This window comes from Solenopsis invicta, chromosome 8 (genome assembly GCF_016802725.1).
Source record: "Solenopsis invicta isolate M01_SB chromosome 8, UNIL_Sinv_3.0, whole genome shotgun sequence".
Classification (NCBI taxonomy): Eukaryota; Metazoa; Arthropoda; class Insecta; order Hymenoptera; family Formicidae; genus Solenopsis; species Solenopsis invicta.
In genome coordinates this window covers 6,694,298-6,718,996 of record NC_052671.1, presented here as the reverse complement: position 1 = coordinate 6,718,996, position 24,699 = coordinate 6,694,298, and the positions used below count along the sequence as shown (strand labels likewise).

Genomic DNA, 24,699 nt, shown 5'->3' with positions numbered 1-24,699 from the left:
TATTCTTAGAATATTTCTCTTTATATCATTCATTGGATGAGATTATTTTTATTATCCATTATTTAAAAAAAAATGAATAGATTGATTAAAAAAAATCTCGTTTAAATATAGTCTTCACTAACAATCATTGATGTTCGAAACTCATTGTTCGAGATAGTGAAAACTTTATCACGAATTAAAAATTCGTTTCTCAGGTCATAAAGGAAATTACACGTTATACGGCGACTGTGGCACAGTCCGAGCTTCGGGAGTCTTAGGGCCGTAGCGAATGTGCGTGAGATGAAAGGATTCTGATTAACTACGAGCCTCCTTCCGCAAACAGTCGATGGAGCTTCTGTCACTGCGAAATCGATGATCCACGCCTGTCAGGCTATTAACACCTCCGACGTGGTTCGTTATCATTATCGCCTGACATCGGTGGGGATTTTAATTTGAGTTTCACCGCATGGGTACCACTCTCGTGGTAGTCGGCACCGTACAAGGAAGCAATCACGATGAAAGGCGAAATTGGCGCGAGCCGCGAAACCCTGCGGTGATTTTCAGAAGCGACAAAGGCTGCCCGCTGGTGCGGTCTGATTAACAATTGAAATTTTGCATTCGCGCCGACATGGTCGACGGTTGACGTTAATACCGGTTGACCGGGGCGATACAGCTGACTTTTTCCGCGAGATCGGTCAATAGCCTCTTTTTCCTTTCCTTTTCTTTTTCTTTTCTCTCGATCGGTCGCTGCAGGTCGGGCTGCAGCGGTTCAACTGTGACACCTGCCACGTTAGGGATATGAATATGCGATTTTCAGATCTAGGTTCGTAACGGTGCCGGCGAAGCCTCCAGCCTGGTTTGCCTCCAGCCTGCTCGCCGCACAAACGAATCGACGTCCCATTATCCAACGACGAAGATTACGCCAGAAGAGATTGACTTTCCGACGCGAGAGATCGCGCCGATGCTTTTACGACGATTGATGCATAGTTGGCTACTTCGTTACACATCGCTCACCCGCGGGCATGCAATCGCCGTTTGTCTCGCAGCGAGGTCCCGTTGCGCGCTCCGCGGAGCGCGTCCCGACTGAAGTCTTATCACCATAAACTAATCAGCCGTCAATAGGCGAGATCGCCGCGGTCGTAAGTAAGCCGTGCCCGTAGAAACCGCAAACAGCGTGCTAAAATACTTATAACGTGTCCGAACGGAGGATGCGCGACCTTTAACGGGAGAGAGAATCCGCGCGACTCTTCTTCACGGCGAGTGCGTGCACGAGTGCGTCCCAGCAACGTAATCTAAAACGCACAATCCTGTTGTACACGGAACTCTCTCTAATAAACTTGTCAACAGTGAATTTTGCGTTGTGCGACCGAGGAAAATGCAAATAAGAAAAGCTGATTGAGAAGTGTAAAATGTCTTATCGAATATCTCATTAAGTAGATTACATGATCGATGTCTTGTAAAATTTTTTTGACCTAAATATGGCTCTTCGGTATCGAGTCGTAGATTCGAAAGTAGTTTTCGAGAAATGAGCCGACAAAATGAAAAATAATATAACACGCCAACGTAAGAACATGAAGCGTCTGTTCTTCGTGTAATGAGTCGACAGTCGTGTCAAATGAATCCTTTCTCTCCCTAACGCAAGTGACTGATCTATCGATCACATCGATTCATTAGCGCCGCTATCGATCATTACGCGTCGCCTAGTCAAAGTTGTCGATTGAAGTTAGCAGCTGAGACCTGTAATAAAATTTGACCGAAATGTCCTCGTTTTTATTCGGCACGATGTCTTCTGTTATAATTTATCATTTGATTAAAGGAACTAATTCGCCGCTCGCTCGTAGATATGCCAATTTATGGGATATGGTAGGTCGAAGGTCAAAGGAGAAACTTTTGGAAAAAAATTTATGATGAGTTCTGGTGATCAATTAAGAAGGAATTTGTATTAAGGTGTTAGAAAGTATGTTCGACGTAATGAGTTTGCTGATGGATCGATTTGGTTTGCCCAAATAAGCCTAGTTCTTGCTTCTAGACCGATCGATTATATTTGTCCTACATTTATTCTTGTTTTATCCTAAATAGTTGGTCTTGATAATAAATGATTATCAGAGAATTCAAATGTGACTTTGAAAAATTTTGTTTCTGAAGATGAGCGACACAAATAAATTTTAAAAAGGAAAAAATGTATAATAAATGTGATACGTAAAACCGTGATACGTATAATATAATTGAAATCTAGAGAAGGTTAATGAACGGTCATAGTAGAATCTTCATGGTCAATAATGTGTATTTTTTTTTCTTCAGTTGCCACATTAAGATGCCCATCACGAAATGTAGAGAGATTCACGTTCAAATTCTGACTGAGGCAATATTTTTTGTTATAAGTTCTTTACTACATTTTGGGAGAGAGAGGAGGAGAGAAAAAAAGAATCTTATTAGCATCATTATTACACAGTAAAAAATAAAATGTCCCAGAAAGTCCACTCTAAATTTTAAGTTAACATGACTCAAAAGTTAAGTTAAAATAACTCTTAATAACTTAAAATAAGAGTTATTTTAACTTAACTTTTGAGTTATTTTAACTTAAAATTTAAAGTGGACTTTGTGGGACATTTTATTTTTTACTGTGTATAAATGCTAATAAGCTTAATATTAATATTATCAAGTATTGGATATGTCAATTTAATATTGACATAAAATAATATAAAAAATATTGAGCAATAAGATGCTGCTATGACTGTTCGTTGGCCTTTAGAAAAAAATATATGATTAAAAAAACACAATGGTATTGCAAACTACAACGCTGGAACTTTAGAAAAATCTAAACAACGTTTTCAAGTCAAGCTAGTTTTGTCGATTCTTTTTTCGGAAAAATTATTTCTGTGCTAGTTTTCTTTTTAAAAAATTTTCATTATGTCAATATAAAATATAAAACTATATATGAATTAAAGTTACAATATCTTTTAAAGCGCTCTAAATATTAAAGTGCTCTAAATATTATTAAAGCGCTATAAATACATTAAAAAATAAATAGTTGTAATAAAAAATGAGCCAAAATAAAGATACAACACTTTTAATTATGAATTGTTGTATATTTAAATAGATTTTTATGAGAAATTTATTATCGCACTCGCGACTGTGAGCGCAAGAGTTTACGACCTGGAAGTACTCAGAGACCGGTGTTTAGATACTCTTAAAGAGTGCGTCATAAGACCAGCGAGAATAAGGTAACGCGTGCAATTTGCCGTGGCGCGGTGCGATCGCGCGACCAGCCGAGCAACTGATAATTCATTATCTCCGTGCGGTGCGGACTCGTCTCATTTTCGCCGCACGGGGTCCTCGATCACGCCTAACGGCACCGCATCGGCGTAAATACGTTACGTAATTAATTTCGCGCAAAGCACGGCTCAACGGCGTTATATTTATAGCGGTGCATTAACCCCGCGGGATTTTATGCGCGTTGCTCGTTCGCTCGCTCGCGCGCGGATATCGAGCCATAGTCGTGGCAGAGAGTCGGAGTCTCTCGGAAGAAAGAATTTCAGCGTTGCTCCTCGGAAGAGGTTCGTAGGTTCGCTCGCTCGCTCGCTCTCTCGCTCGCTTCGTTCGTTCGTTCGTTCACTCGCTCGCTCGCAACGTGTGCTCGCACGCGAAAAAATGGAATTCTCAGGGGTCGAACTCCAGGTGGAAATATCGATAGGGGGTCAGCGCGGGTTAGTTAGCCACGCACGAGCCGGTGCTGCCGCCTTTCTCATATCCCTTTTCTCCGTGCGGCCTCTCTTCCTTCCTCTATCGCGCGCGACCTGTTCCTCCTCCTCGTCTCTCTCACTCTCTCTCTCTTTACTCACCGATTCTCCAACTTCGTCCTCCGGATTCACGTCTTTCCTCTCTTTCTCTCTCGTATTCTTCGCTCTCTGCTCGCGCTCTTCGTTTTTCTCTCGTTCGGCGTAGGTGCGGATGTGCTTTAACCCGGTACAGAGTCCACTGATGGTGGACCACTGACTGCGCACAATTAGGCCTCGGCGCAGAACGAATTCATCTTCGTTGGATGCGCGAGACTCCAGCCAGTTCGGCACGATCGATTATCAATCATTCTACCGCGAGCCACTCGGGCCTCGTACACACGGAAATATTCGTAACCTTGTGTATACACCGGACTCGCTCGGAGTGGCCCGCGGGGTATTTCCACCCCCGCGACTGACCAATCCCTCGGCCCGTTTCGACATTTCCTGATAGACGTTTCCAGTGCTCAACGAGCCGGCACGTCGATCGGGATAAAGTGGCTGTCGAGATCTCTGATGCCTCAGATGATGCGCGCCGGATCTTATCGAGCCCGAGCAGAAATCTAATTTTCGGGCGTCGTGATTAATCGCACCTGATATTTTTTCGGAATATTAAGCGTGTGATACCTGAGCGATCACATTCTGATCTGCGTTTATTTTTTATTTTTTATTTTTTTTATCTCTCTATCACGGAAATGTCTTCAATACGCATCACGGAGTTAGCTTGCATTAATGAAGAACTTTACGTATATGAAGGAAGGTATCGGGAATCAACTTTGTTGAAATATACAATGCATGCGTTGTATATATTACCTGCGCGTTTCCCGCCTCGCTCTCACCAAATGGGCCACGTGCGCCCGATTTTAATGCACCGTGAAGAGCCGCGCGGTGCACCGTCGATTTCTTAATGATTCGAAAGAATAAACATTATCGTAACGTGACCTTTGTACCTCATTTTACGCGCGCATGAGGATAATTTGCTCGATCCTTATATTATAGTCTACGCGCGTGGAATGCATTATCCCAGGGAACGCAGCGAAAATCGGATCGTCGTGGGTGGCGGCTCTCCCATCCATCGGAATTTCGAAGCTCGCTTTTTAAATTAATGCCTCGGTCGACGTGTTTGTGTTCTCACTCAATCACTCGATGGCTACGTTAGAATGCATTTATGTAAGTAAATGATGCACAGTTTGGTTGCGTGCCTGCGAGAAACAAAAAGCGAAAAAGAGAGCGAGAGGTTTGTTATAAAAATTGATCCAAATTTTTAATATATTATGTATCAACTTTTTATATTTTTAAATACATAAAAAAAAATATAAAATTTTGTTTCTTTTAAAAGATATTTTATTAGGGCTTTAGCAATATGTGCATCGTTATTTTATCCGAAAGCTTTTTCTACAATCTCGCAATGGAATGTATAAACCACTCAGAGTACAATTAAGTTCTGTACTCGGGTATGACAAGATCAGAGGTGACACAAAAGTGAGAACATACCAGAGGGATTGAGGAGGGTGGAAAGGTTGATGGACACTGGAGAATCGAAGGTACCGTCGCGTCGCGCCGATGTCATTCCGCCGCGTGATTTATTGCTCGGACGTCGCTCGCTTCGTGCGCATCGCTGCAGCTAGAAAATCGTTTGCATTGCGCAAAATTTAATAAAGCAATCCACGCATCGACACATCTCTCTTCTCTCTCTCGATTCCTCCAATCTTTCTCAACTGCCATCGCGCCTTCACGGCGCAGTCGATGAAAGTAACTGCTCGCGTGTTATAATTGCGCAACTGCGTGAGCAATACAAAATCGCTCAATCTTACTGAATACGTATATCCATCGCATTGTCAAAATTGTTTATTCATCGAATGCAAAAACAATTTGTTAAAGTGTTTGACATTTATATCTAAAATTTATATAATTTATCCAGATTATTTTATTTAAAATTTAAAATATTATATAAAATTATCTAGATAGTTATCTGGATAAAGAAATGGGTTTATCTCACCTTTATCTAAATTATTAGAATGTGTACTTTATTTTAATCTTTATTTTAAATAAAGAAAGTATTTTTTTTTTTTTTTTCAAATTATCTAAGATAATGTGAACAAGTATGAAGTATTGTCCTTAGCATCAACATCCAAGTTAGTGTTGATCATAACACAAGAATTTTTTGAAGTGATAAGTGATAACAACAGATTGCATAAATTAAAAATTAATAGCACAATATAAAAATTTCCCCAAAACAATAAGTAATTTAAAAACTTTTACACAAGGAACTGTCGTTATAATGTAAATTATATTTTCTCTGTATATTTTTAACTTTGACTTTTATTTGCATATTAATCCAAATCAAAAGAGCAACAAGTTTTGTCGGATAAAATTATTTGAAGAACTCTTGTTTTAAAAAAATAAAAATATGAATATACTATTATCATATTCTAAATTGTGTATTTTAATTAACAAAGATATCATTTTAAAAAATTATTTAGATAAAATGATATTAAAAATTCATTTTTTCTTTTTTTCTATATAAATTAAAAATTAAATCATCTTTATCTGATATAAGATACGTTTACATGTAATTTATTTTAATTTTATCTAAATAATTTTAATTTCTAGCGCAACACTGCTGTTAAATCGAAAATACTTCTTTTATGCGATTATTTATAGAAATCGCGTAATCGTATCGATACTAGAATAGATACTAATGCAATAAGCTATTTTTTATCATTTCCTTTGTCTACACGGTATAAATATAATTTATAATTGTTTATTAAATTTATGAATAAGATAATATTGAGGGGAAAAGTTTGACAAACAAATTCACGTAAAGTAAAGTTTTTGAAATAAAAACAGTGAATAATAGTAAATGATATTTACGTAAAGACCTAAAGATTTATTTGGAAAACATAATAATAACCGGAAAAACAAGACCCGACGAAAATATTACTTTAGCATTATTTGCACCTGACTCAAATGTCGATAGAGTCGCGTCGCACGGCGGACAGTGATAATAGTCGAGATTAATAAATCCCGCTTTCCACGGCCATCAATCGCTGAACGCCGAGGCGAGGATTGTTAACACGTTCCTGCTTCAACGTCGACGATAGAAATATCACTCTCCCAGGCGAGATACGGTAGGTGCAAGGAGACTTTACCGTCTTCTTCCACCACCAGTATCGTTCGCGCTCCACCTCCTATCCTTCTCCTCCTCCTCTTTCTCTTTTTCCTCCTCCTCTACCTCCTCCTTTTCTCCTGTTCCTCCTCTTCTTCCTACTCCTACTTCTTCTCGTTCGCTTCTGCATGTTCCTGTTCGGTAATCCGCGGTCTCTTAGGTGCGATAGCCACTCGCGCCAACGCTCCGTGCTCGTTGCGGACGTTCTCGCTTGACAAATGATCGTTGGCGATTCGATTTGTATGCTTTCTATCCGTACGAGCTACGGGGCCGTCGTTTGTGCGTTATGACGCAATTGTAGAAACGAAGGAAAGGAGCGACAATGACGCCTCCGCCCGCGCCAGACTCCTGTCGCACACCCCGTGTACGCTTAATGCGAACCTGTGATTCAGGAATAGCAGGAGTGCCAGAGACAATGACGATGGAGATGCGACAGAAAAATACTTCTATCTCTCAAGATTGTCGAAGCGGATATTTTATTATGTCTAATAATAGCATATCCGAGCGCACAAAATTGCTTGCGAAATTATGTGAAATGCGTTACACGGCTTTATGAGATTAGGCAGACCAAAAATTCAGTGAGCAAGTATAGGAAAATAAAATCCTCCGCGATATAGTCCATAACACTGTTATTTTTATTAACTTGGTTTTTCAATTTGTTAATTAAAGATTATCATCTTCTTTTGAATGCAATTGCAGAAAGTTATAGTATGTAAAACGTACGTAAACCCGTCGAACCAATGTTCCTCTAGAGTCTGGAGGAGAAACAAAGAAAAAACATCACCACCGAGAAGTTAATAACGCTGCAAAGCGATTTTTAGGGCGGTATCTGTGTGCCCCGGTACAAACGACCGTTTAACGGCGCCAAACGACTGACCGAATGGTACTTGCTTGACTACGAAATGAGCGGGCGACAGGTAAAACGAGCGGCATCTTCGTTAAAAAAACTTGTCAGCGACTCCTCCTTAGGACAGACTCGCGATAATGTCACTGCGATGAGATTTCTTTTTGCGAAGGGGGCTTCGGGGGTTGGAGGAGGGAGGGAGGAGGTCGTTTCCGTGCGCGTAATTCCCGAAGCGGGGGCTCCTGGGCACGCACGACCAGCGTAATAATCTTTGCGAAATCTGAGCGATCCCCAGGCATTTGCATACAAGCTGGTCGTTATCCTCGTTCCTTGCACGGCGCAGGATGCGGGGGCGGAGTCCCCAATTTCATATTAAGGGTTCGACTCGCGTGGGCCCGGGGCCCGCCGCCGGCACAGAGTGGTGGGTCCACCGCCGTATTGCTCCCCCCGTGCGTAATGTTCGACTTGTGGCGGCAAAAAGGTTATTACGTTTTTTGCCGGTTATCCGAGATTAAAAACGGCTGGGGGCGTTGTAATTGCGAGCGATAGCGGTGGCGCGGGGGGCCGGGGGCCGCTACCGGACAGCAACAGGGGCACAAATAGTGTACAAACTGGCCCGTCGTCCTATCCCGAGGGGAGCAGAGAAAAAGAGAGAAAGAGAGGAAGAATATCATTCCGGGAGGACGATGAAGGTAAGGTGGAGGACGACGACGCCGTGGATCCTCGGGGCACGACCGCGCAAATTACAGACTAGCGCCAGCAGAAGCCAGTAGGAGCCAGCGGGAGCGTAGCGCCGGTGTAGCACGGAAGCTTGACCACGCTCCTGCGCGTTCTCTCCTCTCCTCGTGAACGACGGACTCCGCTATCCCTGCGAGAGAAGCCGCGCCGCGTACTAATTGGACGGCGTTATGCATCACTTCACCGCGCATGATTACTGAGATTTTCGCACCATTGAAGGTGCTGTTGTCGATCGATCCAAAACTGTTCTCACATGTGTCACCGTCACCGCTTTTATACGGGACGGGAGAAATGTTAATGAGATGTCAAATATACTGTTTTTAATTTTTCTCTTTCTAATTTTATACGATGGTGCTGCAAATTTTATGCAAAAATATATGGTATAACAGATTATTCTCTACGTGTAAGAATGCCAGATATCCAGTTATATCCATATTAAGCGTCTTTAATGGCATCCTGTTCCAATCAATTAAGCATATCGCTTAATAAGCAATCAACAGCATAGTTAACAGCTCAATCGACTGGAACGACGTGCCATTAAATATATATATTTTTTTCAACTGCGTTCGAGACGGTACGTTTAGAGCTACGGCGAACTGTACATGCACGCATATATCACGTATTCTATACGCAAACCGAAGGAAGACTCAATCGCTCATAGTGTTTGACACACGCGTCATTAATAATATTCAATATTATTACGTAAAAGAGTCCCTCTTATATTATGTCGCCCTATTGAAGACTACAAGCGCTTCATTTTCCTTCGTCATAGTTCGCGTCGGAGCCACTACATGCCCGGGAGATTACATTCTCCTGAAAGAATGTCCAGCCTGGTAATCAGCCTATTCGCGATGACCGATACCAGATAGCGAGCGACAACGGTTTTATTGTCACTCCCTCCCATTCGCGCGAACGGGCCCGTCGTTGTGAGGGATGGGGATGGAGATTGTCGCGATCAGTCGGAAAGAAACGGCAAATTTTCACCGTAGGACCGTTGCCTACCTTCCGCCGCCGAACCCCTCTCCTTTACGTAATACGATTTTCAATTGTATACGCCCATCACGTATCACGGCGCCTTTCTATTCATATAATCTTGACCGGGCTCGAGGTGCACGAGCTCGCTCGCGAGGGCGCGGGGAGGGCGCTTTTGATTATCGAATCTCCAGCCGAAGGGGAGAGGCGCGCGCGCGCGCGAGACCGTAATACCGATATACCCGCGTGCTTCTTAGCAAGTATGCATTATAATGCATCAACAATGCATCGACGCGGTATACATCAAAGCTACGTGAGTGACTACGAGCATCGCGATACGGCTCGGTTGTACGGCTCTTGGCCGACCGCGCTGTCGATACGCCGCATTGATCACCAAATAACATATTGTTCGGCGCTCGGAGCATGTCCAGAACGTCTTTATATCCGCAATCCTTTAACACAATATTTTATATTGATAAATGTCATGCCACGTATGAATATGGATAAATATTATACGTTTTTTTATATATATATTATTTTACTCTTCGTTCCAATTTTTTAAAAATTAATTAACGAATGATCAAATATGATTCATCAAATGAAATATTTATTTCACTCTTAATATTAAATATTTATTAAATCGACTGTGCTTTACCACAGCGTGGAAAGTGAAAATGAATCGCGAATAATTCCCACGGTACTTACATCTTAAGCGACTGTCTGGTTCTCAATACTCGCAAAATAGTTGCGGACGACACGCGTTCAGACACGACGAGGTATATATTTTACCTACACGCAACAGAGAAGAACAAAGGGATCTGAGGCACCACGCACTCGCTGACCTAATACCATACGTACCAACCAGCCGATGCTGGGAAATGCTCGACAGAAACGATCCCGCGGAATTCGCAGCCGGCAGTGCGTTGGACGTGCCCGGCGCATACATAGCCGCGAAACGAATCGCTCGTATCGTGACCGATTCAATCAGAGGTGGCGCCAGCCAAGAGGACTCGGGGAAGGAAGTGAGAGACAAGATGAGAATTATATAGAGAGAAATGACAGGATGACGCAAACGGACGGAGAGAAGAAGACCGATGCGTAATGCGCTACGTGAAATTATTTTTCTGCATCCTGATGAAAAGATATGAATTTCATCAATTTCAAATTAATCTCCCTAACTGCGGAGATTTTATAGACATTCTCGGTTTCGTAAAACGGATTCTTATTAACTTTTGTAAATGTATTATGGGCATGTATCTCTACATATGTATGTATATTTTAGAAACAGAATAGAAATGTTGGAAATATATCAGTTTTATTTTTTTTTCGGTTTTTTGAGACACATTATATATTAAAAAAAATTTAATTTAATTATAGAAATGGTTGAATTAAAAACTTTTGGGATTATTTATGATTTTTTTAGACTTCAAATGTCATTTGTTACAGAAAACTGTTACAGAAAAAAAATTTATTTTTTTAAGATATTTGGAACAAATATCCGTAAAAAAATTTTTTTTGAATGAACGAAACAAGCGAATTGAATAATTAGAGTCTTTTGAATCCGAGTATATTTCCAGGATTAATTTCTGCACTTATACTTTTCTTTTGCAAAGGGTAATGCGGTAGCATGATATCAATCCGTGAACAAAGAGGAAGCGAACGAATATAATTTCAAGGGTGGTGGTGGTGAGGTTCTTCCTCTCCTCTTCCTCCTTCGTCGTGCAGAAGCCGAATGAACGGCGTGGAGAAGGGGAGGGGGTAGGGTAAAGTAGCGAGGAAGAATGAGCGAAATAACAATCCGTCGCGCCGGCCAGATCATCCCAGGCGGCGTGTGCTAACTAATGGCATTCAAAATTAATCCTACCGGTTGCGAAATTATTGAGTCCGAGTTCGCGGACACGGCGGCCGATACCGGCGGCCACGTCGCGGACGAAAGTTCTCCAGGCGTGGAACTGACGGTAGCCGGAGCCGTTCCTTGCGACCACAATTGCCGGGGGCCTGCCGGGTTTGTTCGATATTAGTTTTCGACCCCGCCGCACGTCCACCTCCTCCTCTCCACACAATTCTCTTCCGTTCTCTCCGCCTCGCCTCCGCGAACTCGGTCGCGAAAACGTTTAACTGGTTATTACGGTTATAGAGAAGCGGCGCGTTCTCGCGATACAATCCGTATCCGTTCTCATTTCTTTAATCTAGCCGACGGTTCTACCGCTACTACCGTCCATTATGCGCCCATCCGAGTTATCTTACCTTTGTTAAATTATTTCCAGCGATTTGGATTAAAAATATTGAGCCCGCACCGAGATGGGAACGGAGATTGCGTTTCGAGATAATGACGAAATTATGAAAGAGAATTTCTTTAGAATATTTCCTGTATAATTCTGTCATTTTCTTTAGAAATCCTATTTCTAGTAGTGATATAAATAATTGCTTCTATTAATTAACTTTTGCGTCTTGCACGCGTATCGAGGAAGACATAAAATGTACGTTACTCTTTCATATATTGTAATTCAGTGTTTTACGATTTTAATTATTCATGGTAAGTGCTCACTAACTCTAAACCACTTGTTATCAAAATTTGATAGTACTACGGTTTCTTGCTTTAGATAATTGTAATTGTCTTTGCTGCCTAAATCGAATAGCTTTACAGATTCAACTGGTCTTTGAAAAAGACTCTCTTTCTATCGGTCTTCCGATCTTCGGTATGGCGATAAGTTCGCACATGTTAAATCGGTTAACTACTTTAATACTTATGTTAAAGTTTTTACTTCCTTTTTTTTCAGATTTATACTTATGTTAATTGTAATTAGTTCTTTGATTATTAATTTTCGAGAGATTTCTTGAAAAATGTAATTGTTGATGCGCTTGAGGGGATCTAATCCCAGAGCGCTTAATAAATGCTGATTTCTCTCTCTTTTTCAACTGGTCATGATATCTAATTAATTAGGTACGACGTTACCAGTTACTGCGTACGGGAGACAATCGAAAGAACGAAAGGGACAGTCTGACGCGATGGTATTTAACAGGGAGGCGACAAGACCACGCTAACGATGTCGCCGCGAGGCGTTGATTGACTCGTGCCCCGATTTGACACGTGCTTCGTCGCCGTAGCTGTCGGCGGCGCTCGGCTAATTTGAAACGAAGCGACTCTCCTCGACGTTAATGAGTGTCTTGTAATGCGTTAGATGCCGGTCATATTATGACGCAAGCCCACCTCGCATACCCTTTCACCCCTACCCGGCCCGTATGGTCCGATGACATTCTAAGATGACTCAACTGTTCCAGGATATTTGTTAAGTGTCTTAGATTTCTACGTTGATTAACTTTAACTGCGTTTTAATTATCTCCCTGTCTGTTTCACGACTATGTCTCTAGGATAAAATGACTTGAAGATAAAAAAAAAAAGAGAAGGATTGATTGCCGACGTGTGATAAAAAGTTAATTTGACTAACTCGCAATTTGGGTCACTAACATTGATTTCAAGTACAGGATTTCCGTCTCGTAATGATTAATTTCCTTTTCGGCGCCATTTCGCTCCTGTCATCTTCCTTTAATATTTTCAGATTATCCCTTCCTTCATCCGCTGGTCCACATGTGGCAAAGTGATATACACGCTTCCGACAATTCGCTCTAAATAACGGTGACGAGATCATTTATCATGGTAGAAAAATATGAACACCTTCCAAACACCTCTCCCTTCACACTATATCTTTCACATGAATCACGTTGTTCCCACGAAGAGTTACATACTCAGAAGACTGACAAGGTCCATCCGACACGGATCTCATCTTCGTCTAACGTGTCCCGCTTTTACCTGCCTATCGACGGCGCTACCTCCAGAATAAGATTTTCGTAACCGAAACAGCCGGCGCGGCGGCGAGACGATTCTCTCGCTTATAGCGTTCTTAGTCGGCGACGTAGGTGTAAGCGACTCGCGGAAATTTAATTTGAAGCTTGGTTAGCCTTTTCATTAGAGAGTCTCCTTCGCTGTCATGTCGCCTAGACCAGAGAAAACATTTTCTCAGAACGTTGAAGTAGACATGTCGTTATTGTAATGGTGCTCTCGCCAAGTCTCTTCCAATCATTACCCGGTTGTCTTCGAGTCGAGAAGGTAAATAAATGCGCGTCCGTGTGTCTTATAGTTTACGATCTCTGCTTCGTTACGTATTTGACGCCGCGCAGAAAAGGTCTGTGCGCGCAGGAAGATAGATGCCAATGGATAAAAGTAAAACCTTCTAAACGGTGAAAGTTGAAAGACGGTGTCGAGTTTTCAATTTTCGTTGGCTCAACTTCTATGTTGATGAATTGAATAATCATTTTGTGCATCGTCTCATCGTATCTTTTCCATACTAGCAGAGAGAACCGGTATGTTATTTATGAATCCTCTCTTAAGCCAATTCTGCGAATCACTCACATTCGCGTCACATCTGCTTTTGTGATTTTGTACACACGCGTGCGCGGCTTATTACGGAAAGCGTTCTTAACAACGGCCACGCCGCGTCGCGTCGCCCCGCGCCGCTTCAGTTCGCTTCAATAATCACGGATTAATTAGTTTATTAGGAACGAGATTAGGATTTAGGATAGGGAAAGTTTTTCGCTAATCATGCCGATCGCGCGAGACGGCGCTGTCGATAAGATTAAAATTATCCGGCGGCGGCGCACGAGGAGATACGCTCAACGTCGAAATTATTACGCATCAATTCTGCGCGTTAAGCCGCTAATCGTTGTCACCGTTCGCGGAGTAGTAATTAGATAGAGCCTCGCAGGTGTATTACGCGCAGCGAGCAGCGCGAACCGGGTTGCCTTCCTCGAGGCTCGCGTTGTCGTCGATGTCTTCTCCGAGAGAAAGTAATGTGCACGCTCGCGGCTACGATTTCCCGAACAAACGAATCGTAATGACGCGGATGCGCGCGGCAAGCGCGAATAAACGAGATCCCGCTTTAAACGTTGGACGTGCGCGGCAAGGGAAAACAAGCCGCGTCTAATTTTCCTCGACTCGGCTGTCACGTGGCGCGCGACGACTGTGATCGGCACGCGCGAAACAAGCGGAGATCGAACGAACGAACGAGACTCGTTCCAGTGATCGTCAATCGAAACCGGCTAGTCAATTAATCGACCAGGCCGGTTTGCAAACGATCATTCGTTCAAACTTGGTCGAACAATTACGAATCGAGTTGGGATACCCTAGTCGCTCTCGTGTCTGTTCATGGTCTCGACGTGGCGCCGATATTTCAATCGCTCGATAGGACAGCTTTCTATCGGGTGCGACTCGGGCCGGATGTCATTGAATGAATGACGCTCGCCGCGGCGCGACGTATAAATTTAAATCAAGCGTTCGCGCATTATGTTTCACGATCGCTCGGCTCTATGGAGCCGCTTGCCGTGAGGCAAGCCGTCATAGATATCATTAGATACGACCTACGCGAAGTTCGAAGGTGTCGAAGGCTCCCTTCGATGCTACGAATTTGTAAGAACGTGACGAATGGATCGAGTAATGCAGAGCAGTTGAACGCCCACAAGCACGCATATCCTCGTAAATCATGGAGACACAATGTCGATACCTGTTCATGTTTTACAGATTTATAGAGTCAATTCAGCGAATCTCAGTTATTGATTGTACAAGCACTAATTGACAGTCATGATCTAATGGCTGACGAGAGTGTGCATGTTCATTTATGATTTTATTTATTTCTAACGCTGGAATTATGCAGTTCATTCACACTTGGATATGCATGTACTTTAAAATTCTTTTGCTTACATATTATTGAAGACATTTTTCTACCACTAATGCAGGAATATAGTTATCGTGTTAGTTAAACACTACAAATCGTATTTTTTTTTTGTATCAAGATCTCAAATAACATCTTCGACAGGTGAAGCATTATACGATACAGAAACTAATTTAGGATCCAAAGATGCACTGTATAGCGATGTATAGCATCTCCTGGCAATAGATGAGAGCCACTGATGGCGGAAAGCATCGCTGCCGGGACGCAGATCAGAGACCGTTCTGAGGCACAGGGGCCCCCATTACTTGTGTCCACAATGTCGAGATATTAACCCGCTTCACCTGAATGCTCGCCGTGCACGCTTCGCGTATTCCTCACGGTTTCCTCCACGGCGCGGCGGGGACGGCCGTGGCGAAGAAGCGGGAAAGAGCGCAGAAGGAAGGAAGAAGAAGAAGGAGGAAGAGATACGAGAAACGACCACACTTTACCTCACCTTGCATACGGGGGCCCCGGTTCCGTCGTGCGCTCGTAGCGTCGTGCCACTTGTCCTGGAATTCTCGGGGACAAGTGGCGTTCGAGTGGGTCTTCTTCCGCGTTCGCGTGGACGCGCTCGAATTCTACAGGCATTTTCCACTTACAGTGAATAAGGCCACTCGCGAAGGACTGGCTCTGCACCGCGGGGCACTTGGAATAACTTCACCTATACCGGTACGACGGGTGATTCGATCTTCGCTTAATGTTCTCGCGGTAGAGATCTTCCGCGAGCTAAAACATCTGTCTTGCATGATAGCTTCGCGAAAAATATATAGTAAGCGAAAACCAATAAAATTAACAACGGTCTTACATCGCTGTTTACGATTGAAAGCTAAGTATTTGATGCTTCGGCGAAGATAGCTGTGTTATTAATTCACAATAACGATGTTTAAGCGTTTGTCGAGCTTTATTGGCGTACGATCGATTATTCGATCGTTTTGTATTCGAGGTGCGAGCGACATTGAGCGCAAAGCGGGTGCACATTGTATGACAATGACTCCGCGCGCAGCCTACGCGCATCTCGTGTTCTTTCACAACGCCGACGATAATAAGGATAATAACTCGATTTTATTGTCCACCTTTGCCCTTCCCCCCCCCCTTTTCTTCAGGAAGACATTTTCTGGCGTGACGTGCCCCCTTCCGATTCTCGCGCTGTACACAATGCGCCACTTTCGCGCCGTTCCACTTAAACTTAATGCATCGTGGCATCACTAAACGCATCTCTGATCTTAATACCGGCGATATAATGCGCGAAATTAAATTAGCCACTCCGTTGTATCACGAGCAGGTCTTTCGCATCAACGTAACACCTAAATGGATCAAATATTTCTCTCCCGCTCTCATTAGTTCGCAACACGAGCGAGAGGAAAAACATTAATGCGATCATTTATTACGAGAAAGAGAGGAGCGACAGACGTGTGGAAGTTCTTTATTCATTTGACTCTACCCCTACCTTCAGTTTGATTATATCTTTCACTAATGTAGAAATTTTTTATGAACTTGAATTTGAGGGTATTCTCTAGTTTAGACCGCAAAAATTTTTATATATTTTTAAGAATTCTTTTTTTTTTTTTTTTAAAGAAAACCGCAGCACAGATTTTTGACGCATATTCTTTTATACGTTTATTTGTATATTTAATAAATAATACAAGTACAATTTTTTGTAAATAGGTATAACATTTTTTAAATTGACTAAACTCGATTTAAAAAAATGTGTTTATTTTGAAATTTAGATAATATAAAAATTAATAAATATTTAGTTATATAAAAAAATTATTAAATACAAATTAGAATAAATGTACAATTAGATGCATAAAAGCATAAAAGAATATATGCCGTTTGGAAAAATTTTCCAAAATAAGTCACTTTTTTACATTTTAGATTAGAACACCCCTTTAAATTATTTTTTTTAATGAAAAATGTTTACAATATTTTTATATATCTATTAAATTTTTATACTTAAACATATAAGCATATTTTTGTGTTAAAAATGAGACGTCGACTGTTTCAATGAGGGACGACTACAGGAAGACTCGCAAATCGAAGCGAAACTTTCGTGCGACGGACGGGGCGACTAAAATGCATACGTGACGCATCAACATTCACGATGACCCAGCGCTACATTCTGCAACGATCTAAGAGAGGCGTAAACAGACCGGCTATATAAACCACCAACGGAGAGCCGACCAAGAGGAGACGCGTCGCGGTACAGTCAGTCGTACAAACTCGACCTCGATTTTCCTTCATCGCGACAATCTTAATATTGTACGACGCGGAGTCCGTTTCCTGGTGTAACACTTTACGCGGAATTATTAGATTTGAATAATTTTAATGAGAATCCTCCCGGAAATTAATATCATTGAAACGTCAGCGTGGCGACGCGTCAGCGTGCCGCCACGACGGCCTCCGCGCGTATAATTGGCACCGCATGGATTTACGACCCCTTGTTTTCCAGGCATTTTAGATAACGCGCGAGATATTAGCGATCAATAGACGTTGAAATAAACGACGCTCAATCGACGAATGTCGGAGCTAAGTATGAAAAAAGAAAACCTGTATCTCTGGGTGCTAATAGTTGGAACGTGACACGGCTGCTTTACGGCGTACTAAAGATAGTTGCCCGGTTTCGCAAATGACTCTTTAGTCGAGCACCGCCGATTAGTTAACTGTTAAGAGTCGCCAGCGGAATACATTTTACAGATAATACTGTGTAATATCGGCACGCCGAGGCACGGACGTGTTTAACCGCGATTTTGCGACGCGATTGTACCGGCAGGCATGGTGTTACATATTAGTGTTAATAATTCACGATTTTATGGCTGCGAACTCGTGAAGTTGGCATTACCGCGGTGCCTCGGGCACAATGCAGGTACAGTTTGCACCGACGTGAGCGACTCTCTTTACCATTACTCTTTCCCTCTCGTCTTCCTGGTGCGCTCCCAGCATACCTTATAAAGGTTTAAACACGCTGTAAATCCTCGCTGCTAGATAGCGTTACCGAATCGCGAAGATTTTTGCGACGGGGGCGCAGTGTTTATCGATAAATCAAGTGACGACAGAGCCGAACTAATCGGCATTACTTTCTCTGTGTGTTCCTCGTGGGTGTAAATTGAATATCACTCGCGCACAGAGAGCAAGTGCCACGAAAGAAAGAGCGCGATGAAAGAACGGGCTCGCGTACCGTGAAACACGATACAGTCTCGATACCTTTGACCGATATCGATCTCCTACATTGTAGTAGGAAGAAAAGAATGACACGCCGCACGGATACGGCGCGAAATGGTCCGGTCGTAAAATTACCGGGCGTAGGTGTTAACTTTCCGCGGTGCCAATTCGATCGCGAGCACAAAGCACAAAACGGATATGAGGTCTGCTGAACGGCGAAAAATCTTAATTACCAATCACAGACATTTGCTTACGTTACAAGTCGACACGTTTCACTCGATTTTTTTATTTTCTTTTAAACCGTTTGCCTTTTTTTCGCAATTATCTATAATTAATATCTACATTTAAGACTATAACTATGTTAATTATTTATAGACCTGAGAATATTTGTCAGACAGTGTAAATTCTTTATCTTATATCAAAATATAAATATTAGTTAGAAGCCGTATTGGATGAAAATAGACTAGATACTCCTACACTGACAGAGAGAAAACTTTTTGGTATTTGAGACTATAATTGCATGATAATTAAAAATAATTACGGTTAGGAGTCCCATTTTTACAGTTATCACTGTTATAATATTAGTAATAATAACCTTGGGTTGTAATTTTGCTAATAAAAAATTCAGTTATAAATTATAATGTATAGTATTAATATAGGACAATAACAAGATGTGGATAGTAAAAATAAAATTTTGAAATACAGTAACTACAATCACAATTATAATAAACATAATTATTGTTTTAACACTCGCTTACTATTTACATAGTAATAATAATTAATAATTAAAACAATTAAAATAAATTATAGTTAAATTATGGGTTATAATTGTAACCATTTTTTTCTCTCGGTGTACTGAACGTGTTAGATAAAAATGTAATTAAAATAATAATTAAATGTATATTACAAACGAATCTAATACATCTTTGAAAAATGAGATATAACTCAATGCTTTAAGCAAATTGTTGACAAGAATTTCCATATCGCCTATATCAAATAATCAAGCCTTCATATCATTGCCTTCGAATAATGAAGTCACCTTGCTACAAAATTACCACGTAGTCAAGCTTGTGTCTCGGTAACTTTCAAGGAGAGAATCTATCGCGCGCGGTGGCTGCACCGCCTGAGGGCTTCCGCTGGCGCCTGATCGGCATTTCTCGGCCTGTCATTACCATACGCACTCATCCGTTGCACGCACGATCTCGCGTGCGTGAGTACGTGCACGCCAATCTCCGCGTGGGAGTACGGGCGACGTCGAAGTGTCTCGTGTGCGATCTCACAGGAAGCACGAGAGCACGTGCCGGCCAGAGAACTCGATACCCGCGATAACCGTCGTTCCACCGATCCGCTACTATCAGCTCGTTCATTTTAATGCGGCTTAAGTGACCGTTTCGTTCCGCTCTGTACGCGAAACGACGATAGATTGCGGTTTAATGACGCGACACCGTAAACTCCACTTAAGGTTGATAAAAGGCGTGATGCAAATTTTCAAATTAATCCGAAATATGATAAAAAAGGCGATTTTATCGATTTTATTTAATTTTACTATGTGCAAATTTTGTCTTAAAATCGAGTATTTACTTTTTAAAGCATTTTAATTTTAACACGGGCGTCGAACTGCCATGCTATGGTACTCGACGACTGATGGCTCTTGGGTTTTGGGACAGAATGCAACAAATATCGACGACAATGCGCCATTGTGACTTGTTCCTGGATTAGTCATCAACGGAAGTCGCCGTTCTTAATCGTTATGCGCGACGAGATGCGCGTCAGAGGCTTTGGCCGCGGTTAACTACCTTACGGCCTTGAAAGTATTAAGGCGCATATGGTTGGGTAGAAATCTATGAAACTGCTTTGATTTTTACGATACAATTATAAATAATTGTATATACGCAGTTACTAAAAGATTGCAACATTTTTCTTTTTATGGATTTAAGAACGCAACCTGCTTATTCAATGATTGATTCTTACCTATAAATCTATTACCATTTACAGGTGACTTCCACTACATTTCGAAACCTATCGAATAAAGTGTTGCAACCGACTCTGTATTCAATTTATAATACACAATTTTTTACGTATTATTTTTTGGTAAATTTATTGCTGCCTACTGTCTATAGAAATCGAAATGTTTATTTTTTATTATCGATGATATATCGACGGCATCAATACATCTCCTGAGACCTGAGGTATAAGCTATTGAGGAATAATTCTAGTGAGAAGGAGAAATATAGCATCTTTTCTGTACAAGGCCTCGCGTATGGCATGTCGACAAGATAATTATTGCAAAAGCCATTTCTACAGGGACGATCGTCTAGTTGCGCGTTGTAACGAGGCTACACGCGTCGTTACGCATGCGATCATCGGGAGTGAAAGATTACGATATACGACACGAAGTCGCCCTTGTGTGCGATTAGATGTGCTACTGCGGATGCGCATCGTTCGATGCCTCTCACAAGTGTGCCTCTCGCAAAACACAAACGTACTCGTATATGACGTATGCTTCTGAGAATTCATTGAGAAGAGAAGCGAGAATTACGAAGAAAATTTGCGTAAATCCTTTTTTTTTCCTCTCTCTCGAATAAATCTCAATATTTATGGTAGCGAGGTAGGATCGACGATACGCGTATAAATGCACGCGGTCACGCAATAATAATAGCAAAATACCTGTGCACGCCCGCTGATATTTGAAATAGACGTAATTTCACAGAGATTGAGATACCGATTTAGCGATAATTCAACGACGAAACTCTCGAGGAGAGTGTATCTCGTGGCTCGTATACACTCCTGGCCCCCATTAATATTCCCTCAATAAGGGACACACGAGGTAGTTGCTCTCACGTTCCCGAGTCGTAAAGACGATTCGACGACGAGTTTTATTGGCTCGTAAATCGGAGGACGATCTCACCGTCGCGTCGCATCGCGTCGCGTTGCGTCGGTCTGTTTTCGCTCAACCGCGAAAATCCGTCACGCATGGAGAACGAATTCCGCGCCGATGATCGCACGATCAGAGACACAAATCGAAAGACAAGTATATCTGTAGCAGAGTCGCGTAACCTGCTGCACGCTCGCGATCTGCCACGATAATCTGCTCGAGTCGACGAGCGCTATGCGGGTCCATTCCTCTCTCTCTCTCTCTCTCTCTCTCTCTCTCTTTCTCTCCGCTAGCCGCCGAAGACGCGTAAAGGTCAACATCGACGTAAAGGCCTCCACGGACGTTCCACATCACCGTGCCCGTTGCCATTTCTGGCAAATAAATGCTCTCAATTGCAAGGACTGTAAACTGAACGAGATTCATTAATATGACTGGTACAGTACACAGGCCGATAAAATATTAACGATAATGATGCGTATAAATATTATTGATTTTGTCCGCTGAATCCAAACTATCATGCTTCTCATCAATGCTTTTCTAACGACCGTGTCTCATGTCTCATACGCACACCTAATGCCACGCGAATGGCAAACCTATTAACGAGTGATTATCTTTTTATATTACTATTTTCTTATCCCCTTCGTTCCCTCATCTTTTTTTTGTGAAATTTTAATGAGGAAGACTCTCACTCTAATAAACTCTAACGGAGATTTCATCTGTAAAAAGTTCTGGGTATGAGAGATTGCGAATCGAGGAATTGCCTGTGCGAGCACATGGCAATTAATACCACGTGCTATGAACACGTTATTATTGCTCATCTTCTAGAAACATTTTTAAATTTCGATATTGTTGAAATAAGAGAAAGAATTCTAAAGTAACCGATAAACTATTCCGATTTCATGCTATCAAGAAATTTTGTTCACTTGCCACAGAAAAAAAAAATAACGATAATAAGAATCTTTATAATTAATTAATATTAAATTAATATATGCTACATGTAATTTATTATGTACAATGTTGCATTTTTGAAAGCAAAAAGCAATAACAAATATGTTAATAGGCAGATAAAATGTGGTTTACCGCTGCGACAGCGTAAGCCACTCTGTTTTGCATCAGTTTATGCATGCAAATAATTCGAGTGCGCCATAGCGCAATGGGTATTGTTGCCTCTTTGTGCGCATACCGTTACGGATATTATATGCTGGAATACCGCGTGCGTGGCGTCGCCTTTGGCGAGTGCTCCGCGATCGACTTGATGAAACGAAAGGAAGCGATTGTTCTAAGAGAGGAGTGAGCGACTCGCGCGAGCGCGTTTTCATCCATCCCTGCTCTTTCACCTCGATCCTTCCTCTCGCCGGTTGTTGCGTTCAATGGGTTAGGGAAAGGCGGGGAGGGTTGCGCGAGTCCAGTTGCCAGGAGGAAGAGTTGCGAACTTGTAAAATCACTCGGAGGTCACTCGGAGCACGCGAACTGGCGCGCATACCGCGCGAACGGTCTCTCGATACGCATCACCACTCGCTGTCGTTTGTCTATGATGCGCCTTGTCCTCGACTTCTCGCCATCGAGAGGTAAACGTATATACAGAGCGCATCTCGCGATCCACTAAACTATAAAGCGTAACGATAATACGTAACACTGTAAAGGTGATATGCTAAAGAAAACGTTACACGACGCTCAATCTGTGCAAATGTATGCGAGTCAGTATGAATATAATTTGCTGAAAATGTTATTAAAGCTACAAGGAAAAAAAATTGTAGATTTAAAAAATTTGCAAACGCAAGACGATATTTTGAAATATTCCTACGGGGGGTGGGGGTGAGATTCTCGTGTTACTTATAAAAAGATTAGAAGGATACAGCTTCCTCGAGGCTAATCGACTCTAAGAGCCGCGTGTACTAAATTTGAGTACATGCGACGCTTCGAAACACCAGGTAATGACTCTCGAGAAAATATGGAGAGGTCGATACGTCGCTGAAAGTGAAAAGGCGATTAGGGATAGGAGGCAGGGGGCGAGCGGGGAGAGAAAGCGAAGGTACGCAGAGCGTGCGCGCGAGATCGCGGAGGAGCATCGCGGCGGCGGTGGTGGCGATAGCCGCGTTACACTTGAAATTGCTCTCTCGCTTCTCTCTCTCTCTCTCTTTCTCTCTCGCTCGTTGGCGCGCGCAAAAATCGCATCGCGATCGGCTCTCTCGGCGAGACGAGCGCGCGATCGGGCGCGGGCAACCAACCCAGGCAAATGTCAGGTCGTGACTTTCATGCGGTCTACCACCTGCCATGGGATCGGTAAGTGCGTCGTTATTAATGGCGTCCCGATCCGATCGCATCCGGAATAGGCGTAGGTCTACGACGATGCCTCGATATTGCCTCGCTCGCCGCCGTGCCGCGCGCCGCTCTTCTTCTCGCTGCGGGCATTCGATCGTTGTTTGCTCGCCGGTACATGCTGCTCGAATGGACCGGAGTTTATTCAAGAGCGTTCCACGCGAACGCTCGGCGTAGTCGCGAGGAGGTGTGTGCGAGTCGCCGGATCAACGCGCTGACGTGCGCTTTTGCGTATATCGCGTTGCCGCTATACGAAAATTACCGTGCAAACGCACGAGAATCGTGCATTTCGCAAAGGAGCATTGAAATTTAGCGCATTCTATATCGCAGTCGACACCGGCATTTGCTTCATACCGCGCGAGCGTGCGCTACGCTAGTTGCACGCACGCACACATGCACACGCTCGCGGAAGGATATTGTCCTTCGATTGGCCGCTTGTTTGCAGTCCTCGTTTGCGCGCGTTACTCACGCTTTCTAAGAACTTTTCGAAACGTTGATAGTGATGCAAGGTTCGAGAATCAAGGGCTCCGCGAGTGCGTCGGCGGCGCGCTGCCAACCAATGGTGACACGATTCGGTGTGAAAATACAATTGCTCCGCTTGCATCTCGAGTAACCGTGTCGACTCCCACGCAACGCAGTTGACCCGCGCGGTTGAGATTACGCGATCGCATATTGCCCCAAGGATTCGACGGATAGACGCAAGAACGATTATCGATCTCCACTGCGCGAAAATATATCCCGTGTTCGTCGTGTGCAAACGGAAGATGGTGGGAGCGAATCGTTTATTACACACTTTGCGTTTGTAAAGTTCAGTACGTCACAAGAGCGCTATTATTGCTCGAGCTCCGTCGTGGAGTTCGTGTTTCACGTGCAATCGTATTTTGCCTGAGTTCGAAATCACGATGAAGAACAGAGAGCCCTTTAGACCGCAATAAAGGATATGTCAGGCGCGCAACGCGAAGCACTTCCGTCTTCATTTCATTTCGAGCCAATGAAGTTCGCTGAAGTGATATGCTCATCCAATCTGACTTGGAAAATTTATCTTACGGACGCATTTAAAACCTCGAGAGTCTCTTTAACTCGTTCGTCGTATCTCTCTACCC

General features: G+C 42.8%; 1 protein-coding gene across 2 annotated transcripts in view; it reads left to right on the top strand.

Annotated features, from left to right (window-relative positions):
• LOC105196935 overlaps positions 1-24,699 on the top strand; it is a 139,530-nt gene that overhangs the window by 98,397 nt on the left and 16,434 nt on the right. Inside the window, exon 6 of one of the 2 annotated variants that reach the window (XR_850789.3) lies at positions 797-2,442. The exons of the other annotated variant lie outside the window; for it this stretch is intronic. The gene's annotated coding sequence lies outside the window, so the exon portion shown is untranslated. Of the gene's footprint in view, positions 1-796; positions 2,443-24,699 lie in introns of those variants that run through there. 2 annotated transcript variants of the gene reach the window in all.